Source organism: Cucurbita moschata, unplaced genomic scaffold (assembly GCF_002738365.1).
Source record: "Cucurbita moschata cultivar Rifu unplaced genomic scaffold, Cmos_1.0 Cmo_Scf00065, whole genome shotgun sequence".
NCBI lineage: Eukaryota > Viridiplantae > Streptophyta > Magnoliopsida > Cucurbitales > Cucurbitaceae > Cucurbita > Cucurbita moschata.
In genome coordinates this window covers 673,482-687,821 of record NW_019268581.1, presented here as the reverse complement: position 1 = coordinate 687,821, position 14,340 = coordinate 673,482, and positions in this window count along the sequence as shown.

Sequence of the window (14,340 nt, the reverse complement as noted above, 5' to 3'; positions counted from 1 at the left end):
GAAATTTATCCATATGTTTTTTTTTCAATTCTAGAAATAGAAATGATATCCATAGAAATACATAATTTTACAATGCAAATAAGAAAAACTGGTGATCAAGTTTTAGATAAAAGTAGCAAACATGTTGATAGATATAAAAATAAATTCAAGTTCTTTCTCTCGCCTAATTATCAATTGGAAGATTTAGCTGATATGAACTGTTATTGGTTTGATACCAATAATAACAGTCATTTTAGTATACTAAGGATCCATATGTGTTAATGAAAATTAGTTAATGCTATATTTTTCTTATATTGCCCATAATATCTCTCAACCAAATGCATTAGTTGAAAATGTATTTAATATTTTTCTTGTCCTTTTCTTTTTTCGAGTGGTCTTATGTCTTCATTCCATTTGAAAATTGATATTTTGTTTGGTAATTTTAAACTCATTATTTTTGTTTGTTCATTCCACCTAATTTGTAAATAAAAATAAATAAATAATATCACAAGACCAAATGCCTTTATAGTGAATTTATCATTTTTAGTTGACTGTGTGTATATGTTTTCCGCACCTCAATATATGAAATTTATCCAACCTCAGTATATGAAATTTATCCACATATTTTTGTGCTTTAGAACCTACTATTATTGTCATGTTAACTTCACATGGTCTATCACACAGTTGAAGCAGCATTGCCACTAGAGCCCATGCATTTCTTTGGGATAGATATATTAAAAATTAAGCCCATTTGGTAACTATTTTGTTTTTTTGTTTTTTTTTTTTAATTTCAAAATTATGTGTTTTATCCTTTTATTAAAAAAAAACAAAAAAAAAAACATTTGAATTTTAAGCAAAATATCACACCCAACTAAGCTTTTGAAAAATATTTTTATTTATTTATTTTTTCTTTATTTTAGTTTTCCAAACATAGATTGATATGGAGTGGCTAGTTTTCAAAACTACTTCTTTGCTACAATTGAAAAATATTTATATTGTAAAATGGGATTAACTTCCTTTAAGTTTATGTAGTTTCTTTTTATTACTACGTTTACTTCTATCTCATGTTACTCCATTTGTATTTACTTCCTTTTATACAAAAATTCACCGTAATTAATAAATCCATGTGCTTAATACATTCCTTACAAGAATAAACTTATTTGTATCAGGATAAATTACAATGAATACGGGGAAAAGAAATCCCAAAAATAAGTAGAAGGTTGAGAATGTCACTCAACCACACAATGTCAAAGCGTGACTTGGCTCACACGCGATGCTCGGATTTCGAAGGGGAACTTCTCAATTTGAGAGATCAATTTCATTCATCACAAATCTAATTTTTAGATAATAATTTGTGGGTATTTATAGTCTTCCACAAAAGAAGTTAGTGGCTGCGATTTAATCTCGATCCCCTTAAATCTCCAACAAAAAAAACGAAGTCAATTTGATAATTCTACCATTACAAACTTTATGAAATTAAAAATAAATAAAGTTTTCTAACAACTCATGTAATGATGCTTGCAACTTCATTTGCTCCTTCAACTATGTAAATATTCACTTCTGAAGCTCCAAATGGTCCTTTCTCAATCTAATAAGCTTGTAACACATGAAATAATAGTTGAACCGAGCCTACCCAATTTTGTAGATGAAGAATGAATGCTTGTTGAATCTTCTTGGCCTTGGATCGTGTAATAGGTCCAATTGGAACATTTGGAACACCGCGATCCATATCATCTTCCCCCTCTTCAAAAGGATTCGTCCTCGAATTAGAAAATCATCACCTACATCAAAAGGACTCAAGTCAGCAACATTGAAAGTAGAATGTGCTGAAAATTCTCCTGGAAGATCATTTTATATGCATTGTTATTAATTCTTTCAAGGACTTGATAAGGGTCATCCCCTCTTGGATGTAACTTTGTCTTCCTTTGAGATGGGAATCATTCCTTGCAAAAATGTATCCAAACCCAGTTAATGGTTTGAAAAATGATTTTGTTCCGTCCTTTGTTAATTCTTGAAGCAACATTGAAATTTTGTTTCTCAATTGTCTCCTTCCCCTCTTTATTCAATGTTTTGATCCCATTTGCCTTACTTGTGGCTGCTTTACTCACAAAAATATTAGAATGAATAGAAAGCAAATCAAGACGCGTACGTGGTTTAAATCTGTAAGCAACTTCAAAAAGAGAACAATGAGTGGCAAACATTCGTCCCAATACTTAATATTCTTACAAATAATAGCCCTAATCAATGCTCCTAGTGTTCTATTAACCACCTCAGTTTGCTCGTTAATCTGAAGATGACATGTAGTTGAAAACAATAATTTGTTACCCAATTTATGACTTAATATTCTTATAAATAATAGCCCTAAGCAATGTTGCTGATATTTTATTAACTATCTCAGTTTGCTCATGAGTCTGAGGATGACATGCAGTTGAAAACAATAATTTGGTATCCAATTTATCCGCCGTACTTTCCAAAAGTGACTTAAAAATTTAACATCCCTATCATTTTTTGTGTGCAGTAAACATTGGCAACATTGACTACAAAACTTATAAACATCGTGCTTCATAGCAAAGGTCATATGGATCGTGATGAGCATTTTCTCCCATATCTTGGTTTCGTTAACTAAAGTTTTTCAATAACTCCCAAACTTCATTACCTTATATAACCTCTTGGGATAAGGATTCATATAACATTTCATAAAATAAGATCTACTGATGAATTTCATAGCATTTGAAGGTCATCTAGGTAATGAATCGAAGGTAAATTACCTTAGGGGCATTATGGTCATTTTACACCATTTCTTGGTATACCTACTTATCCATATCCAATGACCACCAAATTTCATATCTAACCTCAACATAACATAATATGCTCAGTATTAAATTTTGATATGCAGCAGAACTCATTAGTGGGTTATTTTAACGTTACTTAAATCTCGAGCTATGTGATCGGTTCAAGGTCTTAACTCACGGTTCTTTGGGTTTTTCTTTCATATATACTTAATTCATACTTGGTTTAGGGTTCATATGAAAATCCAAGCAATTTCTACAAGTATTTCTTATCAAAAAGTTCAAGGGGCTACTCGCCTCCTCGTCGACGTTTGGGACGTCCATTCTTGAGCTTCCAGTATCTAAATTACTTCAAATTTCCTTCCACGTACTCCTTATTGTGTCTAGTTTCTGAAACTATAAGATTTTCTATGAGAATCGGTCTTGAATGGGGTTAAAATTGAGAAAATCCGAGAAAATGTCAAATTTTGAGTTGACTTGGACAGTACAGTTGAATTGGCCATATCATCGTTTTCTTCCTCTGAACAGCAAGAAGATGTGCATTTTTCGCGTTGGTTGAAACTCGGCCTGTACAGCCACATTTACAGCGTTTCTCTCTTCGATTTCTTTGTGAAACTTAAAGATGGGTATTACAAGGAAGGGCTAGGGATTTGATTTGATACTTTATCGTGGATCGTAGCCTAAGATATTCGCTTCCAAAGTTCATCCAAAATCTGATTTATCGCTGGAGATAAAACAAAGGATTTCTTATTGGGTAGCCGATTCTAGGGCTTTCAAGGCCCTATTTCTTCATTAAACCTCTTCCATATCCTTTCTTCGGGCTAAAGGAATTGGTTTGGAGGAATGTCTTTGAGTGTAAGACCTTAATTTCCAAAAACCGTTCTCGGTATGCAACTCACTCGAAACGCAAGATTTTCGATCTCTTGGGTAGCTTGTTCTACGATGTTTCATCTTTCGATTCCTTCATCAAGTTTACTCAACTTTCTCCTCTGAAGCTAGAGGAATCCTTAATTTGAAGGAAAAGAGATCGTAGATAGGAATTCGACTCTTACCCCCAATTTAATTTCGAAACCTATTTCCTTCAATTCGACACGCTCTCGAGGTTATTTTTCTTCGTGGTCTTCTATGGAAGCATTCCTTGGAGGTGCAGAAACTGATTGGAATCATTCTTGCTTGACGAATCATCATGTATCCTCGAATTGGATTTTCAAGTTTTTTTTGAAGCTCTTCAATGGCTGATTGAATTGGGGGAATGGTTTCTAGGCACTTTCAGCACTCTATTCCTTCATAGAACTTGTGGATAATCTTGTTGAGAAACGGTAGAAATAAGTTTGAAGAGAAATTGTGGAGGATTGCTCTCGAATTTGAAAAAGTCTAAGAGTAGGAGACCCATAATCTAAACATTTATTGTCTTCGATTGAGGGATCGACCTTTCTCAATTCTTATTCCGTATTGTTGCTCCTACTTCAAACTTTATAGGAGGAGCTTAAACCGACATTGAGAGCTCCAGATTCTTCGTTATTTAGAAATTTGAAGAGAAATGGTGGAGGATTGCTCTCGAATTTGGAAGAAATCAGAGAGTAGGAGACCCACAATCTAAACGCTTATTGCCTTCAATTGCGGGATCGACCTTTCTTGATTCTTATTCCATATTGTTGCTCCTACTTAAGACTTTATAGGAGGAGCTTAAACCGACATTGAGAGCTCCAGAATCTTCTTTATTTAGAAAACCATATTTCTGGATAATTTTTCAGAGATATCAACTCCGATCATATCCTTACCGACCTTGGCTTTGAATACTAGTCGTTGGATGTGATGATCCATGCGTGTTCGTTCTAGATCATATCAAATTTTGGAGGAGATCTGACAGTTGAAATTTGAGTTCGAAGGATTTTGCTCGGATGGTCACGGTAGATGCTCTGATTCTAATTAGAGTGGCATTTCTATAATTATCCATTCTTCTAGGGGTATTTTGGTAATTTGCCACTTTCTGAATATTTTATTATTATTTTTCTCAAAAAATCCGTAATTTTTCTACATATTCCTCGTCGCTTTTTGATCATTTTTAGCTTATTTTGAATCTTGAGATTCCTTCTAGATAAGGAATTACAAATCTAGAAAGATTCTTGATAATTGATAAAATGACTTTTTTGACCTTTTGATTTACTTTTTCCTTTCCAATCCTTTTCAAAAGGCCTTTTAACTCCTTGAAATCACTTGTTAGAGTATACTGATCCTGAAAACCTTCCCCTAAAATAACCTTCAATTTTCTGCCCATGAACACATAAGTGGTGTCGTCATAATCATGTAATCCTACTGGTAAATCGTTGTGCAGGACATCTTGTTTAGCTGATGGGAAAGGTAGGCCAATCATAACATCCAGCTCATGACACATATTGACGGACATCCTACCTAAAGAGGAATAGGGGCCTTTTAGTACACATCGTAATGCAGATAATGGTTACTTATGGGTATGGATCCTAGCAACTTATTTAGCATGTTATTCACATAGTTCTAGGTACTTGGTACATGGATTATTGATGAACCTAGGTTTATACATAATGTCATGGGTTAGGCTTTAGGAGTTGAGGTTTTAGCTTAGGAAAACATTAGAGGGTAACCTAACGTGGACTAATTTTTGTGAAAACCTACTAGCACTTTGACGACCTCTTTCCTTCACCAAACTTATGGGTAAACTTATTTAGAAGGTGCAACAACAAGTTTGGAAATGAATAGTGGACTATAGTTCTCGAATTCGAGGTAAACCCATGAACACGATATCCCAAAACAAAAAACTTGCATCTCTCGATTGGGTACTCAATTAAGCGTGCTTCTTGCCCCTAATAGTCTACCCTAATTCATAATTTATAGATGGATTTTCCACTACCATTGAAATGTCTAGAATTTCTATAATTTCATTCTTGTTTCTTCTGAATCTTCTGCCAGAAAAGTCTTCTCCGATCGGAGCCTTCCTTTTTTAAGCACCTTGTAATTCTTATTCTATAAAAAATTTAATGATTCGGGAAGTTTATAAAAATTAGAAAAAGTACCATTTTATCAATGTTTTTTCAATTTTACTTGTTCTTTGCTTCTAAATACAACCTAGTAATGATTCGGAGACCTTGAGTGTTGCAGATTCTCCTCTCCTTTGAAAACTTTTGGTCCTCCAAAGTGCTTATTCTAAAATAGGTCAGGGTACAAGGTTCTTATTTGCCTTTTGTTTCCCAAGTGGCTTCTTCTACTCTATGATTCTTCCATAGGACCTTAACAAGAGAGATTTCCTTGTTTCTCAATCATTTGACTTTCTTGTCTATTATTTGAATGGGGTCTTCTTTATACGTTAGGTCATCTCTCAAGAAGAGAGTTTCATGAGCCAGTACGTGTGAACGATCTAGGGTATACTTCTATAATATGGATACATGAAAGATATTATGTACTGCAGACAAGTTTAGGCAGTGCCCGATTCTATAGGCCACAAATCCAATCCAAGATATTATGTACTGCAGACAAGTTTAGGCAGTGCCCGATTCTATAGGCCACAAATCCAATCCTTTCTAATATCTCAAAGGGACGGATAAACCTAGGGCTTAGCTTCCCCTTTTTACCCTACCTGAACACCCCTCTCATGGGGTGCTACCTTTAGGAATATATGATCCCCTACCTACAATTCCATGTCCTTGCGCCTTAGGTCTGCATAGCTTTTCTCTCGGCTTTGTGCGGTTTGTATCCTAGCTTTAATCTTCTAGACTATGGCGTTGGTAATTTGCACCAGCTCTGGCCCAATAGTTGTCGTTTGCCTCCCTTCTTCCCAAAACATAGGGGATCGAAATCTTCGTCCATAGAGAACCTCGTATGTGGCCATTTGTATGGTGGCTTGGCAAGTATTATTATAAGCGAATTTCATAAGGGGTAGGTACTTATCACATATACCCTCAACATGTCTTCCAATATTTGCTTGAGCATTTCTATTTGACCATCTGTTTATGGGTGGAATGTCATACTATAACTGCATACCCAATGCCTTTGGTTGAATTTTCCAGAAACAAGATTTAAATCTGGCATCTCGGTCTAATACTATTGCCTTTTGTTGAATTTCCAGAAGTGTACCCAATACCTTTACTGATGAATATTCATTTTTAATGTTAGCAAGAGTAGCTCAGTTGGGAGATTGTTAGACTGAAGATTTGAAGGTCACACGTGTTTTATCCACTTTCAACGCACCTAATACAAGTTTATTACCTAACTATACAATCTAAAAACATAACTTGCTTATTCAATCTAAAATTAGTGATTATTTTTTTTTAAACATAATGAATTAGCGGAAATACCTTTACTTATGAATTTTCATTTTTAATATTAGCGGGGATAGCTCTGTTGGGAGAGCGTACGACTGAAGATTTGAAGGTCACGTGTTTGATCTCCACGTTCACCGCACCTGATTCTAGTTGCATAACCCGACTATTCAATCTAAAATTAGTCATTGTTTCTTTCTGAAATCTCAATGAATTATCAGAAATACCTAACGTGTTCTAGTTCACCGCACCTTATACAAGTTGGATAACTTGAATATCTTATTAAAAATTAGTGATTATTTCTATTTAAAATTTCAATGAAGTAGCGAAAATACCTTTACTGATGAATTTTCATTTTTAATGTTAGTGTGGATAGCTCAGTTGAGAGAGCATTAGATTGAAGATTTGAAGGTCTCGTGTGTTTGATCCACGTTCACCACACATGGTTCTCGTTTTACTATTTGACTATTCAATCTAAAATTAGTGATATTTTTTTTTCTAAAATTTCAATTAATTAGCGGAAATACCTTTACTTAAAAACTTTCATTTTTAATGTTAGCGGGATAGCTTAGTTTGGAGAGTGTCAGATTTAAGATTTGAAGGTCACTGTTCTATCTCTACGTTCACTACACCTGTTTCTATTTGCATAACCTGACTATTCAATAAAAAATTAGTCATTATTTCTTTTTAAAATCTCAATGCGAAAATATCTTTATTGATGAATTTTTATTTCTAATGATTGCAGGGATAGCCCAATTGGGAGAGCGACAGACTGAAAATCTGAAGGTCACGTGTTTGATCCACCACGTGTTCTCACCACACCTGATTCAAGTTAAGTAGTATAACTTACTATCTTATCTAAATTTTTCTTTTTAAAATTTCAATGAATTAGCCCGATTTGAAGGTCGTTCGTTCGACCTTCACCACACCTGATTCAAGTAGTATAACTTACTATCTTATCTAAATTTAGAAATGATTTTTTTTTTAAATTTGAAAATTTCAATGAATTAGCCAGATTTGAAGGTCATTCGACCTTCACCACACCTGACAAGTAGTACAACTTACTATCTTATCTAAATTTTCGTTCAACCTTCACCCCACCTCATTCAAGTAGTATAACTTATTATCTTTATCTTATCTAAATTTAGAAATGATTTCTTTTTAAAATTTGAAATCTCACTACCCCTAATTCAAGTGAAGTAGTATAACTTACTATCTTATCTAAATTTTTCTTTTTAAAATTTCAATGAATTAGCCAGATTTGAAGGTCACGTGTTAGTTGACTTCACCACACCTGATTCAGATAGTATAACTTACTATCTTATCTAAATTTAGAAATGATTTTTTTTTAAAATTTGAATATACTATCTCACCGCAGCTGATTCAAGTAGTATAACTTACTATCTTATCTAAATTTAGAAATGATTTCCTTTTAAAATGATTTCTTTTTAAAATTTGAATGAATTAACCTGATTACAACACCTGATTGAAGTAGTATAACTTACTATCTTATCTAAATTTATAAATGATTTCTTTTTAAAATTTCAATAAATTACCCTAAATAATTTTAGGGATAATTTTCATTTTAATGTTAGGGTGGATAGCTGAAGTGGGAGTGGGTTTTTAGATCTAAAGATAGCGTGGATTCCTAATTCTTTATTTGACTATAAATGCTCTATAAGATATTTAGTAAAATGACTCATTTTATTGCATGGAACAATAAAATTGATGTTCCCGTAGAATCGTCAATAGATTCTACTTTCAATGTTGCTAAGTTGAGTTCTTTTGATGTAGGTGATGATTTTTTTTATTCGAGAATGAATCCTGATGAGGAGGATGATGATAAGAATCATGGTTTACATTCTACTTTCAATGTTGCTGAGTTGAGTTCTTTTGATGTAGGTGATGATTTTTCTGATTCGAGGACAAATCCTTTTGAAGAGGGGGATGATGATAAGAATCACGGTGTTCCAACTGGACCTATTACATAACAAGAAGATTCAACAAACATTCTTACTTCATCTACAAAATTGGATAGGCTAGGTTCAACCATCATTTCATGTGTTACAAGCTTATTTGTTTAAGTCAAGACCATTTGGAGATTCAGAAGTAAATATTTGCATGGTTGAAGTAAGGGATGAAGTTGCAAGCATCATTTCATGAGTGGTTAGAAAACTTTATTTATTATTTTATTTTGATAAAGTTTGTAATGCTCAAATTGACTTCGTCTTCTGTGGAGATTTATAGGGATCGAGATTAAACCACGAACACTACCTTCTTTTGTTGGGAGACTATAAATACCCACAAATTATTCAAATTATTATGTAAAAGCATATTTGTGATCAATGAAATTGATCTCTCAAGTTGAGATGATCCCCTTTATAGAAATCTGAGCATGTCTTTGTCATTTCTAAGTTTCATGCAATTCTTGTGGTAGATTGTATCTAATTCATTCAATCAAGCCTTGATCAAGTTCGATTGTGAAGTAGAAAAAGGTTCCAAATCTTGGATCTCATTATCTAATTCTAACTTTGTCTCTTTGGTTAATCCAAATTTTGTATAGGAAGGTGTTAATTTTTTTAATACAAGGGTTCTTGCTTCTACAAAAGCTTAGCTCATTGGGCTGAAGATTACGGTTGGTCTATCATCCTTCAACAGGATCTTCTATCCCCATGACTTGCTCTGATGCGGTCGTTCTTCTAACGCCGATGACACATCCAGTTATCAAGATTGGTAATGTGAATTTGGAATGATTCTATAGCTTATTATTTCTATGTTGAGAGTTGGATCATGGGTCTTGGGCGAAGGAATCCTTGATTTACCGCCCTTCGAGTTGAAGGAAGTGTCATAAGGCTAATTTTTTTTTCAATTTTATTGATTTTTTTTTAGTGATTTTATTTGATTTTATTTCAATTTTGTCAAACTCACTCATGTGCTCATCTCAATCATTTCAACCCTGTGTTGGCGTTCAATAAGAGAGACCTTGGAAATAACCTGTAACTATTCAACTGAATTATCCCATTAACAATTTGAATAAAATAAAGTGACATTAACCATTTAAATCACCTCAACCCCACTAGTTGAACTTGACCAAATGTCTATAACATAACACTAACAAAGGTACAAAGTAACACAAACAAAGGTACAAAGTAACACAAACAAAGGTACAAAGTAACACAAACAAAGGGACAAAGTGCATAAAAGTCTTTAATCTAAAATACCATTGAACTTGACAATTATAGTGCCTGTCAAACGTAGGTAAAGTTTAAATTCGAGTCTCCTTGTCAAACTCACTCGGGTGCTCATCTCAACCATGATGGCGTTCAACAAGAGAGACCTCGAAAATAGCCGGATTATCGCATTAACCATTTGAATCACCTCAACCCCACTTGTTGAAATTGAAACAAATATCTATAACATAACACTAACATAGGTACGATGTTCATAAAAGTCTTTAATCTAAAATACTATTCAACTTGACCATTAAAGTGCCTCTCAAAATGAGGTAAAGTTTAAATAAAATTGGTGACAAAAGATGAAACTATAAAATAAAAAGAAATAAGAAAATAATATTCAATTTTAGAGAATCAAACGAGAATCTCCTAGGTGAAAGCAAAATATCCAAATTGGACAACAATGAGTTTTTGGTGTAGTTGTCCTAAAGTCTTTTGTCTAATCACTCAAGAGTTTTACTATGATGTTTTGGGTAATGTCTAACTCTTCGACACGTCCTTTCATGTGTGTGATAGAGTTCTCTCTGAATTACCACGACGTTTCGAGCTGTTCGATCGTGTGGCTCTTTCTTCAAAAGGTAAACATCAAACATCAGGTCTTTGATTGGCAACCCATCCAAAGGAGCGTCGATTGCATCGATTCCATCAACAGTCTTCCCATGAGTTTATGGTGCATGACCCATTTTTTATACCATTCACCTTCGAGTGCCACCATAGTTTTGCATCGTCCATGAGATGCATTGCGACCAACGTAACTCTTAGGTCCTATGAGCAAGTTCCAGTAACCTTCAAGTATTGTTCTACGTAAAAAATAAAGTTTTTTAATTCCTTAGCATCCCGGTTTCCATTTAAGGGGTTGTGTTCTTGGATTTTAAGTTTGTTAAGCCCACATGAACTTGGCTTGAGGTGTGGTTCTCTACAGCCCAACTTGTCAAACTCACTCGAGTGCTCATCTCAACCATGATGTTGTTCAACAAGAGAGATCTCAAAAACGACTGGAAACAAAGGTACGAAGTTCATAAAAGTCTTTTTAGTCTAAGATAGAAATGTAAAATAAAATGAAATAACTAAATAATATTCCATTGCTGGGAATCAAATCCGAGTCTCCTAGGTGAAAGCCAAACATCCTGACCGCTGGACGACAATGGATTTTTGGTGTAGATGTCCTAAAGTCTTTTGTCAGATCGCTGAAGAGTTTTAGCATGATCTTTTGCTTAATGTCTAACTCTTCGACATGTCCTTCCCTGTGTGTGTTAGAGTTCTCAGAGCTATCGCGACGTTTCGAGCTGTTCGATTGTGTGGCTGTTTCTTCAAAAGAGTCAATATCAAATGTTAGGTCTTTGATTGGAAACCCATCCAGGGGAGCGTCGATTGCATCGATTCCATCAACGATCTTCCCATGAGTTTATGGTGCATGACCCATTTTTTATACCATTCACCTTCGAGCACTACCATAGTTTTGCATCGTCCATGAGATGCATTGCGGCTAACGTAACTCTCAGGTCGTATGAGAAAGTTCCTGTAGCACTCAACTCTCAGGTCGTATGATAGAGTTCTTAGAGCTACTGCGACATTTCGAGGTGTTCGATCGTGTGGCTTTTTCTTCAAAAGAGTCAACATCAAACGTTAGGTCTTTAATTGGCAACCCATCAAGGGGAGCGTCAATTGCATCGATTCCATCAATGGTCTTCCCATGAGTTTATGGTACATGACCCATTTTTTATATCATCCACCTTCGAGCACCACCGTCCATGAGATGCATTGTGGCCAACGTAACTCTTAGGTCCTATGAGAAAGTTCCTGTAACCTTCAAGTATTGTTTAACGTCAAAAATAAAGTTTTTTTAATTCCTTGTCATCCTGGTTCCCGGTTTGTGTTTTTGGATTTTTAGTTTGTTAAGCCCAACATGAGCTTGACTTGGGGTGTGGTTCTCTACGACCCTCCTTGTCAAACTCACTCTGGTGCTCATCTCAGTGATCTGAGCCATGATGGCGTTCAACAAAAGAGACCTTGAAAATGACCGTATTATCACATTAACCATTTCAATGACCTCAACCTCACTTGTTGAAATTGAACCAAATATCTATGACATAACACTATTAAAGGTTCAAAGTTCATAAAAGTCTTTTTTAATCTAAGATACTATTGAACTTAACCATTATCGTGCCTCTCATAAAAGTCTTTTGAATTTAAGTTACTATTGAACTCATCCATTATAGTGCTTCTCAAACCTAGGCAAAGTTTAAATATAATTGGTGACAAAAGATGGAACTATAAAATAAAAGAAATAAGAAAATAAAATTTCATTGCCGAGAATCAAACTTGGGTCTCCTCGATGAAAGCCAGATCTTCTGTGTAATGTCTAACTCTTCGACACGTTTTTTTTATGTGTGTGATAGAGTTCTCAGAGTTACCGCGACGTTTTGAGCTGTTCGATCGTGTGGCTCTTTCTTCAAAAGGGTCAACATTAAACGTCAGGTCTTTGATTGGCAACCCATCCAGAGGAGCGTCAATTGCATCGATTCCATCAACAGTCTTCCCATGAGTTTATGGTGAATGACTAGTTTTTTATACAATTCACCTTCAAGCGCCACCATAGTTTTGCATCGTCCATGAGATGCATTGTGGGCCAACGTAACTCTCAGGTCCTCTGAGAAAGTTCCTATAGTCTTGAAGTATAATATCAAAACATATTAACATATTTGATATGTTAAATATTAAAATAATTGATGTGTATCATAAACATTAAATAAAAATATATATTTGAAATTTGAATGAGATTCATATTAATTAAACATATATTATGATATTCTACGACATTTTAATATTATTTAAATAAGATATTATATCTTCATGTATTAGGTATTCAAATATATAATTTGACAAAAATTATCACAAGTTCACTGTAAACAGAACCCTAGGGTTAAGTCAAAAAGCATCAAACACTAAATACTGTGACATTTTAGGTGATATTTTGCAGAGGAAGCTGATAAGGTCTTCAAAGAGAAATACTGTGACATTTTAGGTGATATTTTGCAGAGGAAGCTGATAAGGTCTTCAAAGAGCAGGTGGTCATGTCGGACATTTTAGGTTAACAACATGGTGAAAAGAAACCAAAGAGCAGGTGGTCATGTCGGACATTTTAGGTTAACAACATGGTGAAAAGAAACCAGAAATTCTGATACTGGTAATTAACTACCAACCTTTGAATAAGGTTTTAGAATAAATAAGATATCCAATCCAAAACAAAAATGATTTGATATAGAATCAAATGTTTTTATAAAATTCGACATGAAATTGGGATTTCGGAAAATTCTAATTTCTTAAAAGGACAAATATAAAATAGCATTTAATGTCCAATTTAGAAAATATGAGAGGAACGTCATGCCATTTAGGCTAAAAAACGCTCCATCCGAATTTCAGAAGATTATGAATGATATTTTCAATCCTTTCAAAAAATTTAGATAGTTTATATTGATGATGTGTTGATATTTTCTAAAACCATTAAGATCAACACTTTAAACATCTACATACATTCATTAATGTAATCAAAAGAAATCAGCTAGTTGTGTCCATACCTAAAATCAAATAATATCAATCTCAGATCTGTTTTCTTGAATTTTAAATTTATTTGAGCCTTATTAAAACCCATCCAATGGTCTTTGTCTCAAACTTTGGTGATGACGTATCCTAGAAAAGCCAACTTCAAAAAAATTTTAGGTTCTCTCAATTACGTGTTTATATCCTTCAAAATATCAGGCACATATACAAATGTCTTGATGAGTGTCTTCAAAATAATACAAAGTCTTGATTTGTAAGGGATATCCCTACAACCCAAAAAAATCAAATCATTAGTCAAATAAACTCTCTGCTTAAGTCTTATTGACCCAAGGGCAGATCTCATAATGAAACGTAACGCATCAAATATCGGATATGGAGGTATATAAAATTGTCAAAGAGGACAGAGAAGCAATTATCATACTTCATTCAAAAGCCTCCAATAATACCATACAAATTACAAAATTGTAAAAAAAAAAAAAAAAAAAA